Here is a 7,248-nt window from a genome sequence, read left to right as displayed (position 1 = left end):
AGCCTACTGCATGACTGCAGCGGGACGGGAAATGTAGCGTTGTATCTACACTTCCTACAGTGTAACCTGAGACCAGGGCCGGCCCGTCGCACTGGTGTTATAGATGTTCGCCTAGGGCGCCAGATCTGTGGAGGCGCTGACAGCTCTGGGAAAAAAAAAAATGTTTTGACCGTTGGTGCTCATCCTAATTTTCGGCCTTGATGTAACAACATTCATAATTAAGTAAATGTAACACCCTTTTCATTTGCCATGTACGATGGATGCTGTAAGTGATGAAAATGGGGGATGTTGGCTTATCTGGCGCCCGCAGCCAAAGTGCGAGTGAGCTAGGGAGAAATGGAGGGCGCTGTTGTTATTAGCATCTGGTGCTAGCTGCTCTAACGGAAGAAGAAGATGTTTCTACAATGATGTGGAGGGAGAGTCCTCTCCAGTCAGACTGAGAGGCTGATAACTACAGCTCAGTGAGTTAAAGGACTCCGAGTGTTTAGATAGTTCACTTTAGTCTAAGTTATCTCAGTGGATCTCAAACGGTTTGATCACAATTTATGTAAACACATATTTCCAAGGCACTCCTTTATAATTATTGGGATAAAACAGGTTTGAAAACATTCCAATGTATACTATAGGACAGTAAACCAGACATATCGTTTTAAACTGGAGATAAAAAAATATGCATAAATAAAATAGTAAAATAAGATATGAATGAACAACAAAAATAAAATGCGTTACATGTAGGCTATTTGTTATTGGCTATGGTAGGTTACTGGTTATGCTCACATACTTATTTAATTATTAAAATGTAAACCGATCTTTTTCATATGGGTCGTTAGAGTTGTACTAGTCTCTAGTAATTCTGCTTAAAGTGCACCAGATTGAAGCATTTTACTTCAAAATGTTTAAACATTTCTTCCCGGTATGCCTGAGAAGGCAGATATGCTTGTTTTTCTCAACAACTGTTTTTAAAAGTTGGACTGTTGCACTGTTGTAGCTTCAGTGGTTCTCAGGTTACAGTTACATAGCAGTGAATATAAATGGACTGATTAATGTAAATATTACTTTAAACTAACCTGTGTAAAAGTTTCTCGAATAAATGTAATTTTTTTGGTGGAAGAAGCATGTATCATTGTTTTACCCTGCCGCTCAAAGAATCGGAATTGAGAACCATTAAGAACCGGAATCGAAAAGTAGAATCGGAATCGTGGAAATTCAAACGATACCCAACCCTAGTCATCAGTCGAGGAGACGAGGACGAGAATTTCCAGGAGGGAGAGGCCGAGAGAGCATTCTCAGATGAGTACTAACCTTTCCCCATACCTCCACCTTCCACCCTGTGTGGGTTCTGTCACAGTCTGCTTTCTCACTCACTTATTTTCTGCATTAACATTCCTTAGTCACCTGGTAGTTACTGTTATGCTGTGTTCGTTATTCTCGCGTCCAGGTAAAAAGCTTAAAAAGGAGACTAAATGGAGTCTCTGAGAAGGTTCAAAATTGGTACTTTAATTAATAAAAAGCGCAGTAATGTTACAAGCAGGATATTGTTCAGTCAGGAGAGAAAGTCTGCAGCTTCCTCTCCCCTGGTGCTGGCCATGCAGAAGAGAGCTTACAAGCCTTCGTCCTTCCCGCTTGCTGGCTGTTCGCTCCTCCTCTCTGGGAGCTGTAGTGACGTAGGGGACTTCCCCCCTCGTTCTTCTGTGTCAGATATCGCGTAACAGAGGATTTCGACATTTTACATTCATTTCTTACTTCCACATGCCTTTTCTCCTCCTTATCTCTTTCATAACTTTATATGCAATACATGTTAACGGTGTCAATAGCCACTTTAATGATACTAATGGACGGTAGTCCCGGATGTCGTCATGAAGGATTTTCAGACTAAAAGCTTGGTATTGAGAACTTCCGGGTTTTTCCAGAATAAAATAGCATTTAAACTGACGGTATGTTTAAGGACCATTATGCCATAAAACATTGATTTTAATTTCTAACAGTCCCTCCTTACACACCTAAAAGGTGTGTATAATACTGAAATCAATGAGTTCTTCATCTGAACTTTGCATCGTACATAACTCATATAAAAAACATACAATCAAAATGGAATGGTTCAATAGCCTCAACTTTACACAAATACAAAAAATACTTTGACTGTGCTTAAACATAAAAGTGTTCCCTTGTGCATAACTTCTAGTTAACATATCATTCTTCACAATAGCAGCAATGGCTTGGCATCAGAACATTTCTTCCTCCCTCCTTTCTCAGAAACCTTTCCCATACCACGTTCAGTGTTAAGGCACTTGTTTTTACAAAGTGAAAAGAAACAAACCATTTTAAAATAGCAATGATTTATAAAACATGAGATCAACCATATTAGAATAGTGTAAAATAATAAAATAAACTATATAATAGGAATAGTGTAAAGTAAATTGAATTCACTCCATTTTAGCATTTTGGTTTGCTCACTTCTTCACATGATTTCATCATTTAAAGTATCACATCAGCTGGACATTCATTGAACAATCTCATCATTTTCATCAACATCTGTATATGGGGGTGGGTCGTCCTGTTCTGCTAGCATTTGTAACCGTCTCCTCATGAGAAATGTACCCTCCCTCCTTTCATACCATTTAAGGTAAAAACTACACTTCCACTAACAATAAATGAAGTTCCCCTTTAAACACAGCCCCGGTCTTCTGACGGGGTCTATCTATGTACTGGCTGGAAAATGTTGTGCTAGTCTCTGTCGCTCCGTCACTGTTCTCCCGCTAACAGTCACTCTCTAGTTCTGCTGGGTTCTTGTTGACTTCTTCACTGGTTTGAGACAAGCGACCCTATCGGACACCTCCCTTTGTAGCCAGACTTCACCACAGCAGAATCGAGTTTCTGTTTTTAGGTCTCAACAGTCTCACGTCAGGTGTATCGCCGCCCCTTGAACTGCAGTCGGTGTAAACAGGAAGACTTGGTAAGGATCCTCCGTCTTGGGCGAGTACTAGGTTTCCGTCTTTATATTTTTTGGTGGCATTGCCTCTTGTTTGCCACTGTTCCAACAGTTTCTCTATTTGGTTCCACGTCTTGTGTCTTTTAATTGGAAAGGTTAAAGCATCTGATCTGATTTTTACCCTTTCCTTAATATCTGCAGTTGAGCCTGACTCTGCTTCTGGTCTCAACTTAGTTTCCTATTCGAATTAATATTATTAAGTTATCAAAGATTGAAACACTAATCCTCCGACTAGCACCTTCGTTCCTGATAAATAATATCCAATGTCATCCGAACTTAACTTTAAATCTGGGGGGGTTTTAGTTGCTAAAAGTGTTTTTTTTTTTTTTAAAGTTATAGATTTTTTTTTTTTTTTAATGACAACGTTTTTTTGTCAAATATGAATAAAGTAAATTAAAAGATAACAATTATGCAAATTTTAAAATCTGAAATGTTAAACAAAAAATTGTACAGTGTATGGTTTTGACCTTGAGATATGGAAATAGAAATCTGGTGAAAATCTAAATCTACTGTGTACAGAATTATGCAAATGTCACAACTTGTGTTAGCTTCAATAAATTGGTGTTTGAATATTCTACAGTCTAGTTTGAAAGTCTATTATGTAAAGTTTCTCATCTTTTAATTAGAAACCACTTTGTAATTCTATCCTGGCGATTGGCGCATGTGTTCATTCATAACACTTAAAATCAAGCTTCAAAATGTTGTAGTATCTTTGTAATAATTCTGTATTACCAGCAGAGTGCGCTGTTGTAATTTCCAGCTCAATCCACTAGGGATAGCTGTTGCAAAACGGACCTCTTTTTAACAAGAAGAAGCTTATTTCCTTAAAAATGGGAAGACAATTAGAATATGGTTAAACACAGCCCATAACCGCCAAAACACATTTGCAAACAAGAATATTTAAATGAAAAACGCCAATACACACTTGCAAACAAGAATATCTCAAATAAACCGAAGCAGAAATACTTCCAAAACCAGACTCCTACAAATACCAAACTTCCCACGGTAAGATAACCTGTCTATTTTATAGTTCCAACTCTGCCAAGAGATATGATTTGTACTTCTCAATATGGAGTGCCTAGCCTCATGTGAGTGTGACTGAGTGTGTAAAAACAAACCGAGTACTTTCAATTAGCATTTCACGAAATGGCGACTGCCGTGTGGCTTATTTTCAGCATGAGGGCAAAACAAGATGGCAATTGATTTTCCAACAAAGGGATTTGAAAACACACCTCGTGTCTCTCACAGGGGTGGTTTAAATAATGGTGGGGTGCAATCTTGTCAAGAAAATTCAACACAAAACAACACTGCAGTTTAAAATAACATTTCTATCTAGTTTACTATGAAAAAATTGGGCTTTATCTTATTGATATCATCACTTAAAGTTAGGAACCCTTACGCTTAAGCCATAAACCTATCTGCGTAGTATTTGACTTTATAGTCCACTATTGGTCAACAGCTGCCATTTAGACACATTAGGTGGAAGTATTATGGAAACCCATCAGCGACTATTAAATGACCGTCGTCAATTTAACATAATGCTGCTGTAACCCCAAATACCGTATTCCATCCGCAATATCTTGGTTGAAAATAGAACAGTTATGACCACTGATAAAGGCTTACACCTTAATCAAGCCTTTTCCTCAAAAAGGACTTTTTTAAAACAGTTCTCAACTGTTTTCGACTAGCACTCTCTTCAGTTACTCAACCCTAAGTTGACGCGCTATGCCTTGTTGGTTTTCAATTACTTGGTCCGTAACCAACTCGCTATGTCTCATAGATCTTAACAATAATCGTTAAATGGACTTATATATCCTTACGTCATAGGCTAACTAACTACTAACGTAACAAGAGACACCTACATGAAAACGCAACAAGACACCTATCCAAAGTACAATGACCACACACATTTATATTTAAAATACTAACACGCACAAATTAGTAGCATGCAGGGTTAAATGTAAGAAAAAGAAGAAATATGAACTCACCCTGCTTGTGACAAAGCAACGCCCCAAGGTATATAATTCTTATTGTTATAAATTTGGTTGTTTTAACATTAATTTAGGCAGTCTTTCTCAGGAGTCCAACTTACCAGACAGACACACACTCCTATTGTTCACTATGTAATCTATTGAAGATTTTGAATAAACAGGTACTTCTTCACCTTTCTGTATTGGGCCCGAGTGTATATCTGCCAGCATGGTTCAAGCTCCTTTGAAAACTGCAACTGCTCTCCCGGTGGCACGAGATCACCTCGGGGTCATTCCAATTGTTATGCTGTGTTCGTTATTCTCGCGTCCAGGTAAGAAGCTTAAAAAGGAGACTAAATGGAGTCTGAGAAGGTTCAAAATTGGTACTTTAATTAATAAAAAGCACGGTAATGTTACAAACAGGATATTGTTCAATCAGGAGAGAAAGTCTGCAGCTTCCTCTCCCCGGTGCTGGCCGTGCAGAAGAGAGTTTACAAGCATTCGTCCTTCCCGCTTGCTGGCTGTTCGCTCCTCCTCTCTGTGAGCTGTAGTGACGTAGGGGACTTCCCCCCTCATTCGTCTGTGTCCGATATTGCGTTAAACAGAGGATTTCGACATTGTACATTCATTGCTTACTTCCACATGCCTTTTCTCCTCCTTATCTCTTTCATAACTTTATATGTAATACATGTTAACGGCGTCAATAGCCACTTTAATGATACTAATGGGCGGTAGTCCCGGATGTCGTCATGAAGGATTTTCAGAATAAAAGCTTGGTATTGAGAACTTCCGGGTTTTTCCAGAATAAAATAGCATTTAAACTGACGGTATGTTTAAGGTACATTATGTCATAAAACATTGATTTTAATTTCTAACACCGTGAAATAGGTCTTAAATTCTATTCAAAGTGGTCTTAAAAAGTCTTACATTTGAGTTGGTTAAACCTGCACGAAACCTGAGTACACTGACTTCAAATGTTTCTTAAAAACAGGAGAAATGGTCAAATGACTCTGCAGAAACACATACTTGTCCACAGCGCTTTGCATGATGTGATGTAAGCATGGAATAAAAGCAGTATTTAGACTCATTGAAACCGTGTGAATCTGATTATTAACTGCAGTCATCCAGCGATATTGTTATTAGCTCCAGATGTGCTTCTCCAGTGCTGGAATGTAACTAAGTACATTTACTCTAGTATTGCATTTAGATAGACTTTAAAAGTATCAGTACCTTACCTGAGATAAAACATTTCATTTCACAACTGAGAAATTAGTGAGAGTTTTGTACTTCACTACATTTATCTGCCAGTTTGGTATAAAAGGTCACCAGGTGCACAAAGACACACTCAAACACCTGGATGTACATACACAGCATCAGGAAACCATCATGAATACACAGACTGAAATAAAGTGCACATATGCTCAAGTTGTTACCTGTCCTATTTGTTTTCTCCTATTTTTATTTTCCCGAACTGTACTGTTGCTCTGTCTCTTACACACACACACGTACACACACACTGCACCGCACCACTCTCCCCGCGCTGACAAGATACATGATGTACGCATCCACAGTGATTTATAATAACTCACGTCAGAGCGATGCCATTGCAGAGGAGGAAATTGAACAAACAGCCATGTTATCTGTCACCAGACGACCCAGTTCAAGTTCAAGAAGCTGCCTGTCAGGTACAATTGACTGCACAGCTGATATATTAGACCTTAATGGCAGCAGAAAAAAAGAAGCTCTTAACGATTGCCTTTGCTGGGCATGTGAAGGTCCTGCAGAGGGGTGGATTGCAAAAAGGAAACAAATGACTTCCTGAAGCAACATCTTTCCTCCAAAAAATCTGATACAGATGCTGGTATGGCACTTTGAAGGGAGGGGGGGGAGCGAGCTTTTAGGGGATTAATGGTGAGCTGTTGATGAGAGCAGTAAGAAGGGAAGGGTTTATCACGCAGTAGATATTTAATAGTGAGCAGACAGGGAAACATTAGCATTCATTTAGTCGTGTGGTGTGTGACCAGGGGCCTCATTTATAACGCCTTGCGTAGGATTCACGTGGGAGGGTTGCTTACGTAGTATAAAGCAAAACAATAGATACCAACATTTTCCGATTCACAAAACATTGCGTACCGGCGAGGGAAGTGCGTACGGCACTTCCTACGCCGGTTTCCCTTTATAAATCACAATCAACTCGAAATGCGGCGCAGCTTTTGCGGGCTTCACGTAACGCCCATATTTGCCTATAAATAGTCAAAGAAACGCCCATTCATTCAGACTGACTGCATG

Source organism: Pseudochaenichthys georgianus, chromosome 23 (genome assembly GCF_902827115.2).
Source record: "Pseudochaenichthys georgianus chromosome 23, fPseGeo1.2, whole genome shotgun sequence".
In the NCBI taxonomy this organism is placed as follows: Eukaryota; Metazoa; Chordata; class Actinopteri; order Perciformes; family Channichthyidae; genus Pseudochaenichthys; species Pseudochaenichthys georgianus.
This window is presented reverse-complemented; position numbering follows the sequence as displayed.